At 40.2% G+C, this 22,717-nt stretch overlaps 1 pseudogene; it reads right to left on the reverse strand.

Annotated features, from left to right (window-relative positions):
- Positions 1-11,546, reverse strand: part of LOC129011871 (small ribosomal subunit protein mS31-like) — a 63,066-nt pseudogene extending 51,520 nt beyond the window's left edge.
- Between the last annotated feature and the right edge of the window lie 11,171 nt (positions 11,547-22,717).

The following is a 22,717-nucleotide window of genomic DNA, read 5'->3' on the forward strand; positions in this document are numbered from 1 at the left end:
GTTAGTTTTAAAAATAATTTTGAGGCTGGGCGTGGTGGCTCATGCCTGTAATCCCAGCACTTTGGGAGGCCAAGGCGGGCAGATCATGAGGTCAGGAGTTCAAGACCAGCCTGGCCAGCATAGTGAAATCCTGTCTCTACTAAAAACACACAAAAAAATTAGCTGGGCATGGTGGCGCATGCCTGTAATCCTAGCTAATTGGGAGGCTGAGTCCCAGCTACTTGGGAGGCTAAGGCAGGAGAATCGCTTGACCCCAGGAGGTGGAGTTTGCAGTGAGCCGAGATCACGCCACAGCACTCCAGCCTGGGGCGACAGAGCAAGACTCTGTCTAAAAAAAAAAAAAAATGAATTCTTGTTTTTTTTATAAACTAAATTACTTCTCTCTACTAAACAGAAATAACTTGAAAAAATGCAAACACCATATGAACGTTAAATAACGTGATCTCAAACATATAATCTTTCCTCTAGCAGGTTCCCAAGTTATTTATAAACAAAGGCTTTTATGCTCCAGAACTTTCTTCATTGCCTTGCCTTCTTCTCCCTCAACCGCACGTCTGGCAAATAGGATGGTGGATTAAAGCAAGTCACAGCAGAGGGCGAATGTCTTGGTAAAGTATTGAATTTCAAAAGAGTAATGTACTATAAAGAAAGGGAATGGACATTTGCTGAGCACCTACTATGTACCAGATCTATTCCTCAAGAAAGCCATTTAAGCTAGGTTTCACTTTCAGCATTTTATAGCTGGGGAAACAGGTTGATGGAGGCTATAAAAGGTGCACAGTCACAGAACAGTCTGTGGCAGTGCCAACATTCTGAGGCAGGCCAGTGTGAACTGTCAATCTCCAACAGAAGGAATCAGTCCAGGCCTGGGTTGTCTGGGGTTGACACCCCAGATCCTACCCCAGTCACAGCAGGGTGAACAACTTGGTGTCTCATCATTGCTTCCCCTTACTGCCTGGCTTTTTAACACATTGGAGGCACAGAAACCCCTTTCCTATTTTAGCTTCTAATTTTAAAAATATTAAATATCAAATATAATATTAAAAATCAAATTATAATATACCATCCTAATGTCGTTGCACAGAATCATGTCCAAGATGAATGATTCAGTTAAATATTCTCGAGGATTAACTGACTCAGTTAAATATTATTAAGTAAAACTCCAAGTAGACCTTTCCTGTATTCAATAATACGTAACAGATACTAAATCACTTTAAATTAGTAATTCAAATAATCTTCCAAAGTCACCACAACCTCTTGAACTTCCTGTGTTAACTGCTGACCACCTTTTCCAACTTTCCTGTATAAATCAGTAATTTAACACCTGGAAGGAGTTAACTCAAGTTTCTGATTTCACTTAAATCCACAGAATACATAATGCATTGAAAACACTCCAATTGTTTTCATATCCTGCTGTAAAGACAAGTTAATTTTTGCAGACCATGCCAAATATCTGGTTCCTCCTTCCCAGCTATCACTTTCAGGGTTTAAAGGTGAGAAAGAACAGAAACTTTATGCAAATACAGAACAACTTTAGATTCTAAAATAACTATGTAAGGCATGGCTCAGCATCTTTAAGAACTTCAAATCAGTAAATTCAAATGGCCACAAATAATCTACCACTTTAAGGTACTATATAAACTTTTTTCCTCTTGCCTTTCCTTCTTTTCATTGATGGTGGGTTATTTCTCTAAGGTACACCAAAAGATAAGCATGTATTGAGATATAAAGGGGATATGAATACACAGAATTAGTCACTTATATTCAAAATGAAAAATAATGTTTCTCACAAAATACTTATTTGTTCAGAATTCAGTCAGCTCCTCTTATTCTAAATCAAAGGACCACTATTCATAGTGAGTAGATGTGAAGCATGGCCCACTTTGATTTCAGGTATGGAAAACTGCAGGACTGACTAAATCCAGCACATGGTTCCCTCTCTAGGAAGTGGTATACAGAGAGTAAGAACACAGATGTAAATGCTTTCATAATGCTCAGATATCCAACAGCAATAATACACACACGCAATAAGGTAAAAGTCTACAATTAAGGTAAAAACAAACTACACAAACAAAACCCAGCAGATTACAAAGCCTGATGCCTTTTTGTAAGATCAGCAGTCTTCTCCTGACCAGGATAATTGTCATAGCCTTTGTCAAACTGAATCTGATGCTCTGGTCTTGAATGAACTCTAGCTGTAGCAGATCTGGCAACATTCATATCTGATATTATGTTACTGAAACTGAAATAATAAAAAGGTCAAGTGTATTAGAAATCTTAGCTACAGAACAGTAAAATCTTTCTTCAACAGGAGACTGATATCATTTAATTCTTATTTCATTTTTACGTACTAATTATACAGCATAAAAATGTTTAAATAAAAAAGTCACCTATTAACATTCACATAACACAGAACATTACAATTCATGCTTACTTTCATCTTTTAAAGATGTTCTTCAGAAATCTTCATTTAAATCATAAGTGTCTCATGAAAAATTATTCAGAGAAAATGATAGGAAAGTAAAATCAGTGTCTGTATACCTATCACCTACATTTGATAACTAAATTAAAACCAAGAGTTAGCCATATTTATTTGCTGCTTTGTATTTGTTCAAACACAAATAAAATGAGTCACTGAACTGACAGTCCAGATATCTATGTCTTCCTTTTTTAAAAATTACCATTTCTTTTAGAGATAGGGTCTCACTCTATCGCCCAGGCTGGAGTGCAGTGGTGAGATCACAGCTCAAATGCAACTTCAAACCCTGGACTTAAGTGATCCTCCTGCCTCAGCCTCCAAAGTAGCTAGAACTACAGGCACAAGCCACTGTGCCCAGCTAATTTTTTTATGTTTTGTAGAGATGAGGTCTTGCTTTGTTGCTCAGGCTGGTCTCAAATTCCTGCCCTTAAGTGATCCTCTTGCCTCAGCCTCCCAAAGTTCTGGGATCATGGGCATGAGCCAGCGTGTATGGCCATTTCTTTTCACTTCTTGAAATAAATCTGGTACACGTGCTCATTGAGAACAACTGATTTAGATCACTCTATAAAATAAAGCAGTGTTACCACTTACTATAAAGTAGGCAGCAAGTAGTATAACATGGCATAAAATAATGAGAGACGAAGAGAATAAGTGTAAAGATGTCAGCTGATACATAAGAATAGGAGGAAAAAGAGAAGGAAACAGACCTGAAGATTATCATACTGTGCATAAAACCAACAAGCTACTTAACTGAAAAAAATTACTTTTCTCAGAGAAGCTACCTTATTCTGTTATTTATTTTTAATAACATTACTGAATTTACCATTTCTATTTTCATGGACAAGAACCTGTAACCTCCTAAAAGGAAACTTTATTCAATCAGTTTCTTAAAAACTATAGTCATACTTATGTCTTAAGTTTTTTAAAAAAATTGAATTGCTAAAATTATGCCATACATTTTATATACAAATTCCACTTATGTGGTATATACTATGTTTATTACCCACTAGCGACATGAAAATGGCCCATTTTGAGATATAAACATTACCGACTTAAAGGTTTGATTCACTCACCTAATTTTAGGTCTCTCTGCATCTCTCTGTGCCCTTGACTCTTCCTCATGCTGCTGGAGCTGCCTCAACAGCTCTGACTTGGTTGTTTGCTTGTCAAAAGGGAGAGAATCTGCCACAGCAGATGCAGCTGCCACCAACTCAGGACTTAGGGGCTCAATTCTGAAAAATAAAATGGAAAACAAATGAGAAATAAAAGAGAGAGATTGGCCAGGCGCGGTGGCTCACGCCTGTAATTCCAGCACTTTGGGAAGCTGAGGCAGGTGGATCCCTTGAGGTCAGGAGTTCGAGACCAGCCTGGCCAACATGGTGAAACCTCGTTTCTACTAAAAATACAAAAATTAGCCGGGTGTGGTAGTGTGCAGCTGTAGTGACAGCCACTCACTTGGGAGGCTGAGGCAAGAGAATTGCTTGAACCCGGGAGGTGGAAGTTGCAATGAACCAAGATCATGCCACTGCACTCTAGCCTGGGAGACAGAGTGAGACTCCGTCTCAAAAAAAAAAAAAAAGAAAGAAAGAAAGAAAAAAAAAGAGAGATTGCTTATTATGCCATTAGTTCATTAGTTTAGTGAAAGGTAAATGATTTTCGGGGGAAAACTTTGGTGTTCAAAAAAGTATTCAATTCAATTTCTGGCAAAAGCAAGAATTCTCAACTATTAGGTACCAGTTTTATATAAACTTTGAAATAAACTTTGAAATGTTAAATGTTAAAATTAATGGATATTTGCTGAAGTACAACACTAACTCAGAACAATATATTAAGGTGGAGGGGTGAGGGACAGATGAGCCTCAAAAATTACAAATTAGTGGAATTTTTAATTAAATGCTATTGTATTTCAAAAGCAATATACATTGCAAGCAAATATTAAGGCAGGTTAACCAGTTCACAGAAGCTTTACTGGAACCAACCTAAAGGTCTATCATTAGAATAGAAAAACAAATTGTGATATATCCATACAATGGAAGAGTACTCAGCTCATGCCAACATGAATGACTTTCATAAACATTAGATCAAGTGAAAGAAGCTGGACACAAAGAATATAAAACACAAAAATTAGCCGGGCATGGTGGCACGGGCTTGTAATCCCAGTTACTCTGGAGACATGAGAATCGCTTGAACCTAGGAGACGGAGGTTGCAGCGAGCCGAGACTGTACCACTGTACTCCAGCCTGGGCGACAGAGCTAGACTCTCTCTTAAAAATAAATAAATAAATAAAATTCTGTATGATTCCTTTTATATCAAGTTCCAGAATAGGCAACACTAATCTGAGGTGAAAAAAAAAAAAATCAAAACAGCAATTGCCTCAGGACAGATGGCTATTGACTGGGAAGGTGAAAATGAAAAACATAGTGTCTTGGTGAGTGTGTGGGTCACAGGGGCTTACCGTTTGTCAAAATCCTACAGCTGAGATTTGTATACTTTAATATATGTAAATTTTACCTGAAAAAAAAAAAAAGAGCCATAAATCATTATCAAGCAGGAGATAGAAACTGGGTGAAGGCATAGATGATACAAGAATGGCAAAATGTTGATCACTGTTGAAGCTGGGAAATGGTAGAAAGGGGTTATACCATTTTGTGTTCTTTGCATATGTTTCAAATTTTTCATAAGAAAAAGCTTTTAGCCGGGCGCGGTGGCTCACACCTGTAATCCCAGCACTTTGGGAGGCCAAGGCGGGTGGATCACTTGAGGTCAGGAGTTCGAGACCATCCTGGCTAACACGGTGAAACACCATCTCTATTAAAAAAAAATACCAAAAAATTAGCCAGGTGTGGTGGCACAGGCCTGTAGTCCCAGCTACCTGGGAGGCTGAGGCAGGAGAATCGCGTGAACCCAGGAGGCAGAGCTTGCAGTGAGATGAGATCGCACCACTGCACTCCAGCCTGGGCGACAGAGTGAGACTCCATCTCAAAAAAAAAAAGAAGAATCTCTGCATTAAGTCCTAAATATGATATCCCCATAGTTATCCCAGGCCAGATGCAATCTATCAATTAGGGGTCAATTTTGTCATGAAAATGTTGTCTACAATATAGCTGACATTCTACAGTTATCAGGTACCAGATGTATAATCAAAGTAGCTTATACTTTCAGAAAATAGTGACAGCATTACTTCTGGTCCCACATGGCTCTTCCAAAACATTGCCACATATCCATCGAGAGAGACTCTATCTTCCCTCCCTGAAAACCAGGGGAAAGTTTGTGACTGCCAGATAGAAGTAACACACTGTGACTTCTGAGATTAGATCAAATAATGTGATACAGCTTTCAGTTTGATCCCTCAAGACATTTGTCTTTGGAACCCAGCAACCAGGCAAGAAGCCCAGGCCACATCGAAAGGCCATGGGTTAGTGTATCGGCCAAGAGCCCTAGCTAAAGCCTCAGCCAACAGCCAGTATCAACCACTGGAAAAGCGCCTTCAGTCGATTCCAGATCCCAGCCTTGAATCTACCTTAGCTAAAGATGAGCAGAGAAGACATAAGCTCTCCACTTGGGACCCTGCTTCCCAAACTGTGCCCTAAGGCACTCTGGGGCACCACAGGAAAATATAACCACGTCTGTCAATAATGATGTAAACTAAGCAGTTCACAGTAACATTACAGCAGTCCATATCTGCAGGGATTGGGGGAGGTGGGGCCATGGGACACAGGCACTATTTCCAGGAACAGCTGTGGCCACCCCCAGGATGGATGCACAAAAGGCAGAGTACCTGCATATAAGTAATACACATCCTCCTGAATACTTTTAAATCATCTCTAGATTACTTATAATACCTAATTATGTAAGCAGTTGTTATACTGTATTTTTTTCTTTTTTTATATTTTCAGTCAGATGTTGGTTGAATCTGTGGATGCAGAACCTGCGTATACAGAGGGCCACCTGTATATTGCTCCATTCCTGTCAATAACATTATATCTTTGTTAAGATGGTTTCTCAGGAGTGGTTGTGATAAAAACAAATATCCCAGGAAAATCAATGTGGAACAGGGCTGAACACGGTAATGTCCAATCTTATTACAAGGCTAGGTCATTAAAAAGAAAATACAACTTTCTCTTGGCTCACTTTCTCTTGAGACACCCGCTCCGGAACCCAGCGACCATGTAGTGAGAAAGCCCAGGCCACAAGGAAAGCAACATGTAGGTGTTTGTGCTAACAACCTCAGCTAAGGTCTCAGCTGACAGCCAGCAAAAACTGTCAGACCTATGAGTGAGCAAACTTCAGAGGATTCCAGCCTCAGATTTCTACGCCTTCCAGCTGAGGCCCCAGACATCACAGAGCACAGACTGGCCTTCCCTACTGTATTCTAGCCAAATTGCTAACCCACAGAATCTGTGGGCATAATGAATAAATGTTTTATGCCACTATGTTTGGGAGGTAGTGTAGCTATGGAAACCATATCAATGAAGGTTCAATATATAATACAAAGAAAGAAAAGCAGGCTATGTGTGAAGCAATGATGACAGTGCCTTATGAAGCAAAGATCGTGACTAACCTAATCCCGTGCACCTTGGAGTCCTTGAAAAAGGGGGAGGGGAGGAAAAAAATCATTAAAAGACACCTTTTTAAAACTCAAAACAGGCCGGGCGCGGTGGCTCACGCCTGTAATCCCAGCACTTTGGGAGGCTGAGGCGGGCGGATCACAAGGTCAGGAAATGGAGGCCATCCTGGCCAACACGGTGAAACCCTGTCTCTACAAAAAATACAAAAAAATTAGGGCGTGGTGGCGGGCGCCTGCAGTCCCAGCTACTCGGGAGGCTGAGGCAGAAGAATGGTGTGAACCCAGGAGGCAGGGCTTGTAGTGAACAGAGATCGTGCCCCTGCACTCCAGCCTGGGAAACAGAGGGAGACTCCGTCTCAAAAAAAAAAAAAAAAAAAAAACTCAAAACAAATGTACCTCATTCACCAGTCTTTTGATGTAGGATCAAAGCCTCTTCTTTGAACATAGGACCACTGATAGAGGTTCTAAGACACATCTTTTATATACATCACACCCATCCTCCAATATTTTCAATTTTGGTTTAAGTAGAAAAGTGGAGCAAGAATGTAAAAAAGCTTACAAAGCAATCTAAGTGTATGATCCTCCTGCATATGTATTTTTGCCTCACTCATGCCTAATTGGAAAGAAAAATTTTAAATGACCGTTACTGACTCTTTCCAAAGCATTCAATTCAATTTACCATTTATGTAATAGTTAATTCAATTATAATTATAATAAAGAGCATTAGGAGTCATAAACAGGTCTAGGAGCTTTAAAATGCCATTCTTGATAAGTATTTATATGTGTTTGTATTATTTATTTCTATATATTTATATATAACCGTTTTGTTTCTAAAAGCAGGAGGAGGAGGAACTACCTATTATGGGTACTGATTATCTGAATTAGCTTACTCTACCACCCAATCATACTTTCTAGAGGTATTTTTGATATAATGTAGAAACCAAGAAGTTCCATTTAAATGTTACCATTCTGGGAAACAGAAGACTCTATTAAAATCTGTTTGCTCTGGTAAGAGAAGTCAGTGATGGCTATCCTAAAGCCACATACCTTACTACTATGAATTAATGATGTCATTGAAATACATCATTACATAGCACTAAAAGAAATACTGCCATTTAACCTACCGAACAATGCCAAGATATCACTGATTGCACTTCGAACTAATATAATACTCTTTTGACAAACACAAGTAATTATAATACTCTGAGGAAACCACCAAGAAAGCTGAAAGCACTGATAGGTATTGGTCAAAGGAAGTCATATAAAGCAGTTGTAATCAACATGCTAAAACTTTATTCCAGAAATCTTTAAAATTGAAAATTTTAAATAAGCAAGACCTTTACAGACATTAAGTTACCTTCAAATCAAGATGTAAATGATATTGTTACTTAACAGCTTAAAGAGGGAATTAAGTGGCAGTTAATAACACTGATAAATATGTAACAGTGTGAAATTTTCAATGAGGTCACTTCTGTTTTCCTTTCTCTGGATTGTGTACTGATATCCTCTTGTTATTTAAATATAATACAATAACAGTATTTCTCAAGGAATTATTATGTTGTTGTTGTTGTTATTTGAGACAGTCTCGCTCTGTCCCCCAGGCTGGAGTGCAGTGGCACAATCTCGGCTCTCTGCAACCTCCGCCTCCTGGGTTCAAGAGGTCCTCCTGCCTCAGCCTCCCAAGTAGCTGGGATTACAAGCATGCACCACGACGCCCAGCTAATTTTTGTATTTTTAGTAGAGACGGGATTTCACCACATTGGTCAGGCTGGTCTCAAACTCCTGACCTCAAGTGATTCGCCTACCTCAGCCTCCCAAAGTTCCAGGATTACAGGTGTGACCCACCACGCCCAGCCTTGAGTAATTATTAGAGTCCCTGTGTTTACGAGCTGATATTTATTCTTCATTAATTCAACATTTCCCAAGTATTCATATTAAAAATATTTTTTACCAAAAGAAAAAGCTTACTGGAGTTTCAAACAACATTCAAATTACAGTTAAATTCACCTCTTCTTTGGAGCACGTTATGTAGCTCTTTGAAGCCTGCTAAGTGTAGCTTGCAAACTTTTAAGGGGTCTTCTGTTGGGGAGCTTTGCTGTTTGTACATTTACTGTGCTTAATTAAATTTCATACCCTTAATAATGTTTAACAAGTCTTTTTTCATATTTTCCTTTACACTGTCTTGGCTCTCTGAAGTCTCCTTGGAAGTCTCATCAGTTTGAACAGACTGCTCATCTTTCTTGCTACAGATCACACTGTTAGTGCCAAAATATCTTTAGATATTATTTTTTGTCCTGGAAAGATGCATTAAAGAAAAAAATGAAAAATACAATGCAGGCTAATAAAGTAAAAAACTATGTATCTAAAATTTTTTTCAATTCAAGCCCTTTCCATTTGCTTTTTATAATTATTGTTAACAATCATAACAGCAGCAACTTACCAATTATTAGCATACACTACATGCCTCATCTTGTGCAATATACTTTATGTATATTTCTCATACCCACATTAACTCCCTAAGGTCTCCATTTTGTAAATAAGGAAAATGAAAATAAGAGAAGTAACTTACTCGAAGTCATGTAGCTCACAGCTCACTAAGAACTAAGACACACTGTGTGCTACAAATAAGTAGAGGTGTGCTGAGATATTGATCACCTGGTCCTTGGGGTGGCCGGGGAGGTCTGGGGGTGCTGGTACTCCCAAGTCTGTTCCCTCCCTCCATTTACCCCAGGATTCAGTAGAAAAACACTGACATGGTTAATAAGTGACAATTTATTATTCTCAAACCCAAATCTGACTGACTGCAAGTCCTTGCTCTTACCATATTATTCTCTTTTAAAAGTTATAATTAAACAATACAAAATAAATTTCTATCAATAAAAAATATTATTTCAGGAAAACTTTGAGTGGGTGTTTATTCTAATCTGGTCAACATTCTCATCAAGCTACATGCTACTTAACCCATAACCATTTGTAAGGTAAGCTAAAATGGAACAGAAACAGAACAATCAATGGCTAGAAATGTCATTTTTGCTTTCTTCATCAGATACATTTATGAAAAAGAACAACACAAATGATTACATCTATACTAGACTCATGCAAAAGACTTCCTAATTCTAAGTAACCCAAATATCCAATTTTATTCTGTGGGGTTAAAAACCTCTTTTGGTATTTGATTATTGAAGAATTTTAAAAACTCTGAATGTGTTAGTTTCAGTAAGAGGGTATAATATATTTAAAAAATCATTCATTAAATATAGTGAATATCTACTCTGTGGCGGGCACTATAGGTACTACTCTGTGGTGGGCACTATAGTACTGTGGTAAGCACTATAGGTATTTACAATATATTAGTAAGTAAGAATTTCATTGTCCCTGCCTTTATGAAGCTGATGTGGTACGGCACTGCTTCTCAAACTCTAATATGCATAGAATTTTTTTTTTGTTTTTTGGGGCAGGGTCTCACTCTGTCGAATAGGCTGGAGTGCAGTGGTGTGATCTCGGCTCACTGCAGCCTTGACCTCTCCAGGCTCACGTGATCCTCCCAACTCAGCCGATCCTCCCACCTCAGCCTCCTGAGTAACTGGGACTAATTTTTTGTAGAGACAGGGTTTCACCATGTTGCCCGGGCTGGTCTCAAACTCCTAGGTTCAAGAGATCCGCCCACCTCCCAAAGTGCTGGGATTACAGGCAAGAGCCACCATACCTGGCCCATAGAAATTATCTATGCTCCTTGCTAAAAACACAGATTATTTCCCACCAAAGAATTCTAATTCAGCAGCTTTGTCCAGGAGACATTTGAAAATTTGCATTTCTAACAAACTCCCAGGCGATGCTAATGCTGCTGGTCAGAGGAACACATTACAGTAGCTATGTAGTTACTTAATCCTGGCCGGGCGCGGTGGCTCACGTCTGTAATCCCAGCACTTTGGGAGGCCGAGGTGGGCGGATCACGAGGTCAGAAGATCGAGACCACCCTAGCTAAGACGGTGAAATCCCATCTCTACAAAAAATACAAAAAATTAGCCGGGCTTGGTGGCGGGCGCCTGTAGTCCCAGCTACTCGGGAGGCTGTGGAAGGAGAATGGCGTGAACCCGGGAGGCGGAGCTTGCAGTGAGCCGAGATCGCGCCACCGCACTCCAGCCTGGGCGACAGAGCGAGACTCCGTCTCGAAAAAAAAAAAAAAAAAAAGAGGCAATAGCTTATAAGACCCAGCAGGTAATAACATCGACTCCAGAAGTCGGAGGATAACTGAATGTACAAGACGGGGGGCACCGGGTTTCCTGAGGACCTGCGGGGCTAAGAGCACTGAACTGCGGCACCTAACCAGTCCCTGCCGAGCAGCGAATAGCACAGTCGCAGCCGCTGAGGTCTCCGGGCTTCCAGAGGACAAAAGGTGGCGGGAAAGGGGGCGAAGAGGTAGGAGCATCCAGACTCTAGGAAACATCGCCGAGACACAAACTGAACCAAGAACGCAACTGAAGTGGTGCGTCCCTCTGCCAAACACGTCCCCCACTCTCTCTTCCGTTTCCGGCCTGGCGCCTTCCTCTCCCTTCGCTTTTTGGTGGGCAACAGGGGCCGGTAACTGCGTTGCGGACTCGCCCGCGGCCAGGCGGGGCCAGCTGCCTCCAAGCGACCCCACCCACCCCGCGATTCTAGGCCTGGAGGAGGACTCCTCGCCAGAGTTCAGCAGCGGTTCGCTGGCCGAGGCGGGTCCCAGACGGCCGAACCGGACAGGGGAGGGCGTGATCACTTGTGCGAAAACTACGGTTGGAGCCAGTGAGATCAGTCTCTTCTTTAAGAGACACTATTTTGGGTTGTTTGGAGGGAAAGGGTCTACAGCGTTCATCACGTTCTCAAAATGCGCTATGGCCACCAAAGAGGTTTTACAAAATTACTACTGAAAGACCTGCTGGGCCGGGCGCGGTGACTAACACCTGTAATCCCAGCACTTTGGGAGGCCGAGGCGGGGAGATCACGAGGTCAGGAGATCGAGACCATCTTGGCTAACACGGTGAAACCCCGTCTCTACTAAAAATACAAAAAATTAGCCAGGTGTGGTGATGCATGCCTGTAGTCTCAGCTACTCGGGAGGCTGAGGCAGGAGAATCGCTTAAACCCTGGAGGCGGAGGTTGCAGTGAGCCGAGATCGCACCACTGCACTCCAGCCTGGGCGAAAGAGCGAGACTCTGTCTCAAAAACAAACAAACAAACAAAAACCTGCTGCCCTGTGAATTAGCGTTTCCTTTCAGTCTTTATTACTGATGTAGAATCAAAATGAGACGTAGGTTTCATTTTTCAAAAATGGCCTTATGGCCGGGCACGGTGGCTCACGCCTGTAAGTAATCACAACACTTTGGGAGGCAGAGGCGGGTGGATCACTTGAGGTCAGGAGTTTGAGACCAGCCTGGCCAACATGGTGAAACCCCGTCTCTACTAAAAAAAACACAAAAAAAATTAGCCGGGCGTGCTGGCGGGTGCCTGTAATCCCAGCTGCTCAGGGGGCTGAGGCAGAACAATCAATTGAACTCGGGAGGTGGGGGCTGCAGTGAGCCGAGATTGTGCCACTGCACTTCAGCCTGGGCGACAGAGTGAGACTCTTATCAGAGTGAGACTCAAGAAAAAAAAACACATAAGAATTTAGGCCGGTGCGCGGTGGCTCACGCCTGTAATCCTACCACTTTGGGAAGCCGAGGTGGGAGGATCACTTGAGGCCAGGGGTTCGAGAACAGCCTGGCCAAAATGGTGAAACCCCGACTCTACTAAAAATGCAAAAATTAGTCTGGCGTGGTGGCGAGTGCCTATAATCCCAGCTACTCGAGAGGCTGAGACAGGAGAATCGCTTGAACCTGGGAAGCGGAGGCTGCAGTGAGCTAAGATCTCACCATTGCGCTCCAGCCTGGGCAACAGAATGAGACCTGGTCTCAAAAAAAAAAAAGAAAGATACAAGTGCGCTTTTACCTGTCCCTCATGAAATGGGGAACCATGACCCCAGAAGAGATGTGGGGTTCCCAAACTTGGAAGGGCATGAGAATAAATCTGGTGGGAAATGTTGGCTAATAGGACACATGGGAACCACTAGCCTAAAATTCCATAAAGGTATTCCCAAGTTTACATCAACATTTTCCTGTCCTCTCAAAAAATAATCAAGGTGGGGAGGTGAGGTTTTGTTATGCTAAAACACAGCTTACATTGAGCAGATCTTCCTGAGATCCACCAACACTAATAGAAACTTTGTGACTGAATGCTCTACACAGTACACTTGGGGATGCCTACTTTATCTTATTTGTAAATAAACTTTTTTAAAAAATTGAAGCATAACTTTGTCAAAAGACAAAATTACAGCAAATTTAGTTTAATTGGCTTTTATTTGTGATTCTAGAATAGGGCAACATCTCATTTGGTAAAATAAAATGAGTGTTCTAGTGAGTTGAGCAGAGGGGTTTGGCTTTATAGGCACAAAAGGGTTGAAGAAAATAGAAAAAGGGAACAAAAATCAGATTGGTCATTTCGAAGTTACCTTCCTTATAGGGTTAAAACAGAGGGGATTTCCTTATCGTTGTGTTGGCTCAGGTAAACTAGACCCCCTCTGATTGGTGCTGTGAATCTCCTGCTTTTGGAAAACTGCCCCTGATTTCAAAGTTCAGTTTGATTACTTGGCATTTAGCACAAGTGACTATTCTTTGGTCTGGTGTGCTGTGGGCTAGTACAGGAAGCTTGTCCAAAACTACGGCCTCCTATAAATTTTAACAACTTCAATACAGAAAAGTACATGAATTATAAATATGTTGATGAAAATGTATTTTTGTTATTTTTGAGATGGAGTCTTGCTCTGTCACCCAGGCTGGAGTGCAATGGTGCAATCTCAGCTCACTGCAACCTCCACCTCCCAGGTTCAAGCGATCCTCCTGCCCTAGCCTCCCAAGTAGCTGGGAGGCATGTGCCACTACACCTGGCTAATTTTCACATTTTTAGTAGAGACATGGTTTCACCATGTTGGCCAGGCTGGTCGGAACTCCTGACCTCAGGTGATCCGCCCACCACCTCCCAAAGTGCAGGGATTACAGGCATGAGCCACCGCACCTAACCAAAAATGTGTTTAAGGAATTATCACAGAGTTAATTCACCCATATAAACCTCCACGTGGATCAATAAACATAATAGTAGCAATACGGCGCACTTTTCTTGATATCACTTGATACACAGTTGAAAATCCATTCTTGAGTATACTAAGCAGTCCAACTGGATCACATTTAATAGTTACTTCATCTTTTTTCAATTTCTTACAATATCCTTCAAATGGGTTTTTAAAAACCCTAAAAACTCGTAGTATAGTTTGAAGTCAGGTAGCATGATGCCTCCAGCTTTCTTCTTTTGGCTTAGGATTGACTTGGCAGTGCAGGCTCTTTTTTGCTTCCATATGAACTTTAAAGTAGTTTTTTCCAATTCTGTGAAGAAAATCATTGGTAGCTTGATGGGGATGACATTGAATCTATAAATTACCTTGGGCAGTATGGCCATTTTCACGATATTGATTCTTCCTACCCATGAGCATGGAATGTTCTTCCATTTGTTTGTATCCTCTTTTATTTCATTGAGCAGTGGTTTGTAGCTCTCTTTGAAGAGGTCCTTCACGTCCCTTATAAGTTGGATTCCTAGGTATTTTATTCTCTTTGAAGCAATTGTGAATGGGAGTTCACTCACGATTTGACTCTGTGTTTGTCTGTTATTGGTGTATAAGAATGCTTGTGATTTTTGCACGTTGACTTTGTATCCTGAGACTTTGCTGAAGTTGCCTATCAGCTTAAGGAGATTTTGGGCTGAGACGATGGTGTTTTCTAGATATACAACCATGTCATCTGCCAACAGGGACAATTTGACTTCCTCTTTTCCTAATTGAATACCCTTTATTTCCTTCTCCTGCCTGATTGCCCTGGCCAGAACTTCCAACACTATGTTGAATAGGAGTGGTGAGAGAGGGCATCCCTGTCTTCTGCCAGTTTTCGAAGGGAATGCTTCCAGTTTTTGCCCGTTCAGTATGATATTGGCTGTGGGTTTGTCATAGATAGCTCTTATTGTTTTGAGATATGTCCCATCAATACCTAATTTATTGAGAGTTTTTAACATGAAGGGTTGTTGAATTTTGTTAAAGGCCTTTTCTGCATCTATTGAGATAATCATATGGTTTTTGTCATTGGTTCTGTTTATATGCTGGATTACATTTATTGATTTGCATACATTGAACCAGCCTTGCATCCCAGGGATGAAGCCCACTTGATCATGGTGGATACGCCTTTTGATGTGCTGCTGGATTCGATTTGCCAGTATTTTATTGAGGATTTTTGCATCAATGTTCATCAGGGATATTGGTCTAAAATTCTCTTTTTTTGTTGTATCTCTGCCAGGCTTTGGTATCAGGATGATGCTGGCCTCATAAAATGAGTTAGGGAGGATTCCCTCTTTTTCTGTTGATTGGAATAATTTCAGAAGGAATGGTACCAGCCCCTCCTTGTACCTCTGGTAGAATTCAGCTGTGATTCCATCTGGTCCCGGACTTTTTTTGTTTGGTAAGCTATTAATTATTGCCTCAATTTCAGAGCCTGTTACTGGTCTATTCAGAGATTCAACTTCTTCCTGGTTTAGTCTTGGGAGAGTGTATGTGTCGACGAATTTATCCATTTCTTCTAGATTTTCTAGTTTATTTGTGTAGATGTGTTTGTAGTATTCTCTGATGGTAGTTTGTATTTGTGTGGGATCAGTGGTGATATCCCCTTTATCATTTTTTATTGCATCTATTTGATGCTACCTGACTTCAAACTATACTACAAGGCTACAGTAACCAAAACAGCATGGTACTGGTACCAAAACAGAGATATAGACCAATGAAACAGAACAGAGCCCTCAAAAATAATGCCGCATATCTACAACCATCTGATCTTTGACAAACCTGACAAAAACAAGAAATGGGGAAACGATTCCCTGTTTAATAAATGGTGCTGGGAAAACAGGCTAGCCATAGGTAGAAAGCTGAAACTGGATCCCTTCCTTACACCTTATACAAAAATTAATTCAAGATGGATTAAAGATTTAAATGTTAGACCTAAAACCATAAAAACCCTAGAAGAAAACCTAGGCAATACCATTCAGAACATAGGCATGGGCAAGGACTTCATGTCTAAAACACCAAAAGCAATGGCAACAAAAGCCAAAATTGACAAATGGGATCTAATTAAACTAAAGAGCTTCTGCACAACAAAAGAAACGATCATCAGAGTGAACAGGCAACCTACAGAATGGGAGAAAATTTTTGCAATCTACTCATCTGACAAAGGGCTAATATCCAGAATCTACAATGAACTCCAACAAATTTACAAGAAAAAAACAACCCCATCAACAACTGGGCAAAGGATATGAACAGACACTTCTTGAAAGAAGACATTTATGCAGCCAAAAGACACATGAAAAAATGCTCATCATCACTGGCCATCAGAGAAATGCAAATCAAAACCGCAATGAGATACCATCTCACACCAGTTAGAATGGTGATCATTAAAAAGTCAAGAAACAACAGGTGCTGGAGAGGATGTGGAGAAATTGGAACACTTTTACACTGTTGGTGGGACCGTAAACTAGTTCAACCATTGTGGAAGTCAGTGTGGTGATTCCTCAGGGATCTAGAACTAGAAATACCATTTGACCCAGCCATCCTGTTACTGGGTATATACCCAAAGGATTATAAATCACGGTGCTATAAAGACATGCACACGTATGTTTATTGCGGCACTATTCACAATAGCAAAGACTTGGAACCAAGCCAAATGTCCAACAATGATAGACTGGATTAAGAAAATGTGGCACATATACACCATGGAATACTATGCAGCCATAAAAAAGGATGAGTTCATGTCCTTTGTGGGGACATGGATGAAGCTGGAAACCATCATTCTGAGCACACTATCGCAAAGACAAAAAACCAAACACTGCATGTTCTCACTCATAGGTGGGAATTGAACAATGAGACCACATGGACACAGGAAGGGTATCATCGCACACTGGGGCCTGTTGTGGGGTGGGGGGAGGGGGGAGGGATAGCATTAGGAGATACACCTAATGTTAAATGACTACTTAATTGGTGCAGCACACCAACATGGCACATGTATACATATGTAACAAACCTGCGCATTGTGCACATGTACCCTAAAACTTAAAGTATAATTTAAAAAAAACAGAAAAAATAAAAATAAAAATAAAAACCCTAAAAACTCTTGACAAAGGAGATGGAAACTTCCATCTCAATTTCACAGTTTCTCTAGGGGAAGATCTTGTCCCAGTTACCCTGTTCTTAATCTACTCTAAGGTAGTGCAGACACAGTAAATTACCTCCCTGCTGCATGAGGGCAGATAGGCTGTGACTATGTGAAAGTGCCCGACCGAGGGTCACAAGCAGGAATTGAAATTTAGCCTTCTCTACCATTTGGTTCCTTCAACTATCACTTTCTTATAAAAGAGGCTTTGTTTGACTACCGTGGTTAATGTAGTCTCATCCAGTTGCACTCTGGCAAGGACTGCCGTTGTCCACATATAGCCATTCTCCTCTTCTGGAATTTTAGCTGAACACATGGCCATAGAGATAGAGACTACATTGTCCAGCTTCCCTTGCAGATAGATGTGTCATGGACTAGAAGTTCTAATCAATAGAATGTGAACAGAAGTGATGTGCCCTTAAAAAAATGGGCACATATCCCCCATAACCTTTTTCTCCTTTCTCCTAGTTGGAATACAGACAAGATGACAGGAATTGAAGCAACTAGACAACAGAAAAATTAAAGGTTGTAGAGATGTGGGTGACAAAGGCATTCTACATGTGTATTTCACCACCTCCTTCAGACAGTTAAGGAGAAAAGAGGAGGAACCCACTTCCATCTTGTTTAAATGTATTTTCCAGTCTCTTTGTTACAAGTAGCCTAGGCTGTACCTTAACTAAGGTACCCTCGATGTCAAAACATTGTTTCATTTTCTACAGAGTATTTGTCGATGATCCAAAATCATCTCATATATTCATGTGCTAAAATGCTTGTCTATCTTGCCGTGACAGAATATGTGCTTCACGAAGGCATGGACTTTGTCTTATCAGCTGCTGCAAGCTTAGTTCTTAGAACTGTACCTGGAATTAAAAATAGGTGCTCAAAAAATATTTGGTGAATAAATTAACTGTTTCCAAGTAAAAAGGAAGAGACAGGTGCAGAGGGATCTTAAGTAATTTGCCCAACTTCATACAGCTAATAAGTGGCAAAGCCACATTCTAACTCAGGACCATCTGATATTCTTGTTCATTCTGGAATAGCTGAGGATCTCTTACTTTAGTCATGTGTAAAAGTCACATAGGGGTGTTTGTTAACACACATTAGTGAGTAGTAGCTCAGACACACTGACTCAGTAGATCTCAATCTGAGAATCCAACAAGGACCCCAGGTGATTCTGCAGGTGTTCCTCTGACAAAGCTTTGAGAAACATTGCCATGGCCCTATGGCTTATTTAGCTATGCAAAACTCTGCAGGCCCTTAGAATACACATAAAGAAGTTGATATAATTGGTACAGTACTAAAGGTAAAAATCTGAAACAATATGGATGGATCTCAAAGGCATTATGCTAAGTGAAAGAAGCCAGACACAAGATGACCAATCCTGTATGATTCCATTTACATGACATTGCGAACACAAATCTGATCCCTGGTTACCAGGAAAAAGAGATGGAAGGAAGGAATTGATGACAGAGTGGCAGGAGGACCCTTTTGGGGGTTATTGAAACACTCTATTAAGAGATTGCTAAGACTCTGGTGGGCTTATATGACCTCTCACATTTGTCAAATCTCATAAATCTGTACACCTATAGAGTGTGGATTTTACTGCATATAAATTATACCTCAATAAACCTGCCTTTTAGGCTGAGCACGGTGGCTCATGCCTGTAATCCCAGTACTTTGGGAGGCCAAGGCAGGAAGATCACTTGAGCCCAGGAGTTCGATACCAGCCTGGGCAATGTAGGGAGACCCTGTCTCTACAAAAAAAAATCAAAAAATTAGCCAGGCATGGTGCACCTGTGGTCCCAGCTACTTGGGAGGCTGAAGTGGGAGGATTGCTTGAGCCCAGAAGGTGGAGGCTACAGTGAGCAGTGATTGAGCCACTGCACTCCAACCTGTCTCTAAATAAATAAATAAATTTAGAGACAACCCTGTCTCTAAACAAATAAACAAGACTTTAATAAAAAAGAGAATTAATAGGATAGTTCTAGTTAGCCATAAATTAAACCATAAAGAGAATTTCAATAAATTCCCCACAAATTTCAAAAGTCTGTGCTTTGAAAAACTAATATAACGTGTAATTTTTTTTCCAGAGCAATCATTTATGAGAGTGACAAAAATAAAGCCGGAAAGTAGAAGATGTTTTTCCTCTTCTAACTTTCTATTATGGTATTTGATTCACCAGTCATTTTCTTCCCAGGGACCCCTGGAAATGCACTCTTTAGAAACAAGGCACCTTTGGCAAGAAATAGAAAATCAGCTGAAATTGCTCCTGATATAGATTGGTGACTTTGTCCCAGGTATCTCATAAAATTCTATACTAATTAACTCAACAAGCCTTACAAGAAAATGAAGAAACAAAATCATCCTATACTCCAGTTATCCATTGCTGCAAAACAAACCATCCTAACACTTAGTATCTTAAAACAACAATTTATTATCTGTCCTAGTTCTGTGGTGGACGGGGCTCAGCTAGGTGGTCCCTACTTTGATCTCTCATGGTTGCCATCAGATAAGACTGAATGTCCAGGATGGTTTCTTCACCCACAAATCTGATGCCTCCGCTGGAATAGCTGGAAGAAACAGGGGCTGACTGGGCCTCTCTCTACACCTTTGCCCTATGACCTTTGTACCTGGCTAGGTTGGGCTTCCTCAAAACATGGCATCTCAGCATATTTGGACTTCTTACAGAGCAGCTGACTTGCCTTAAAGTGAGCATTCACACCAGATTAAAGCTGCACAGAATGGAAAGTCACATAACATCACTTTCATCACATTCTACTGGTGCAGAATGAGTCACAGGGCCAGTCCAGATTCAAAGGGAAGGAACTGCATTTCCTTTCTGGTACCAGTAGCAGTGGCTCACTGGGGGACCATTTTCAGAGACTTGCTACCACATCCTAGGAAACTTTTAATTAATTCCATTCATTTCATCAGTGTATTCTTTTTTAAAAATTTATTTTTAAATTTTTTTGTGGGTACATAGTAGGTGTATATATTTATGGAGTACATGACATGTTTTGATATAGGCATGCAATGCGTATTAATCACATCATGGAGAATGGAGTACTCAAGCATTTATCCTTTGAATTACAAACAATCCAATTACATTCTTTAAGGTATTTAAAAATATACAATTAAGTTATTGACTATAGTCACTCTATTGTGCTGTTAAATAGTAGGTCTTATTCATTCTTTCTATTTTTGTACCCACTAACCATCCCCACCTCCCCCCACCAACTCCCCACCACCCTTCTCAGCCTCTGGTAACCATTCTTCTGCTCTCTGTGACCATGAGTTCAATTGTTTTGAGTTTTAGATCCCACCAATAAGTGAGAACATGAGATGTTTGTCTTTCTGTTCTGAGCTTATTTCATTTAGCATAGTGACCTCTAGTTCCATCCATATTGTTGCACAGACTGGAACTCATTTTTTTTTACAGCTGAATAGTACTCCATTGTGTATATATACCACATTTTATTTATCCATTCATTTGTTGATGGGCACTTAGGTTGTTTCCAAATCTTAGCTATAGTAAACAGTGCTGCAACAAACACAGGAGTGTGGATATCTCTTCTATAGTTTGATTTCCTGTCTTTTGGGTATATACCCAGCAGTGGGATTGTTGGATGATAAAGTAGCTCAATTTTTAGTTTTTTGAGGAACCTACAAACTGTTCTCCATAGTGGCTGTATTAATTTACATTCCCACCAACAGTGTACAAGGGTTTCCTTTTCTCCACCTCCTCACCGGCATCTGTTATTACCTGTCTTCTGGATATAAGCCATTTTAACTGGGGTGAAATGAGATCTCATTGTAGTTTTGATTTGCATGTATCTGATGATCTATGATGTTGAGCACCTCTTCATAGGTCTGTTTCCCACTTGTTTTCTTTTGAGAAATACCTATTCAAATCTTTTTGTCATTTTTTGATCAGATTATTAGATTTTTTTCCTATAGAGTTGTTTGAGCTCCTTATATATTCTGGTTATTAATCCCTTGTCAGATGGGTAGTTTGCAGATATTTTCTCACATTCTGTGAGTTGTCTTTTCACTTTGTTGATTGTATCCTTGGCTGTGCAAAAGCTTATTAACTTGATGTGATCCCATTTGTCCATTTTTGCTTTGGTTGCCTGTGCTTGTGGAATATTGCTCAAGAAATTTTTGCCCAGACAATGTCTTGGAGATTTTTCTCAATGTTTTCTTGTAGCAGTTTTATAGTTTGAGTTCTTAAGTCTTTCATCCATTTTGATTTGATTTTGGTATATGGGGAGAGATAGTGGTCTAGTTTTATTCTTTTGCATATGGATATCCAGTTTTCCCAGCACCATTTATTGAAGAGACTGTCTTTTCCCCAATGTATGTCTGGGCACCTTCGTTGAAAGTGAGTTCACTGTGGTGTGTGAATTTGTTTCTGGGTTCTCTATTCTGTTTCATTGGTCTATGTGTCTGTTTTTATGCGAGTACCATGCTGTTTTGGCTACTATAGCTCTCTAGTATAATTTGATTATACTAGAGATTGGAGGAATCACATTATAGTATTATAATTTGTTCCAATTTTGTTCTTTTTGCTTAGGATCGCTTTGGCTACTCTGGGTCTTTTGTGGTTCCATGTAAATTGTAGGATTTTTTTTTCTATTTCTGTGAAGAGTGTCATTGGTATTTTGATAGGGATTGCATTGAATCTGTAGATTGCTTTGGATAGAATGGACATTTTAACAATATCAGTTCTTCCAATCCATGAACATGGAATGTCTTTCCATTTTTTGGTGTCCTCTTCAATTTCCTTCATCAATCTTTTATGACTTTCATTATAGAGACCTTTCACATCTTCGGTTAATTCCTAGGTATTTAATTTTATGTGTGGCTATTGTAAATGGGATTACTTTTTAAATTTCTTTTTCACATTGTTCACCATTGACATATATAAATGCTACTGATTTTTTGTATGTTAATTTTGAATCCTGCAACTTTACTGAATTTGTTTATCAGTTCTATTAGTTTTCTTGTGGATTCTTTAGGTTTTTCCTCATCAGTCAATTCTGATGGCTTCTTTTTTTGGTTTAATTTCCAACCATCTTGATGATCTTTTAACAACTTCATATTTTGCTTCACATACAATTTTGTAAAGAACTGCCACACGCATTTAATTCGATCATCATAACAATCAAGGTAGGCAGGGCAAGATTTTTTTTTTTTTTTTTTTTTGAGACAGAGTCTCGCTCTGTCGCCCAGGCTGGAGTGCAGTGGTGCCATCTCGGCTCACTGCAATCTCCACCTCCCAGGTTCAAGCGATTCTTATGCCTCAGCCTCCCAAGTAGCAGGGATTACAGGCATGTGCCACCACACCCGGCTACTTTCTGTTTTGT

Source organism: Pongo pygmaeus, chromosome 14, assembly GCF_028885625.2.
Source record: "Pongo pygmaeus isolate AG05252 chromosome 14, NHGRI_mPonPyg2-v2.0_pri, whole genome shotgun sequence".
In the NCBI taxonomy this organism is placed as follows: Eukaryota; Metazoa; Chordata; class Mammalia; order Primates; family Hominidae; genus Pongo; species Pongo pygmaeus.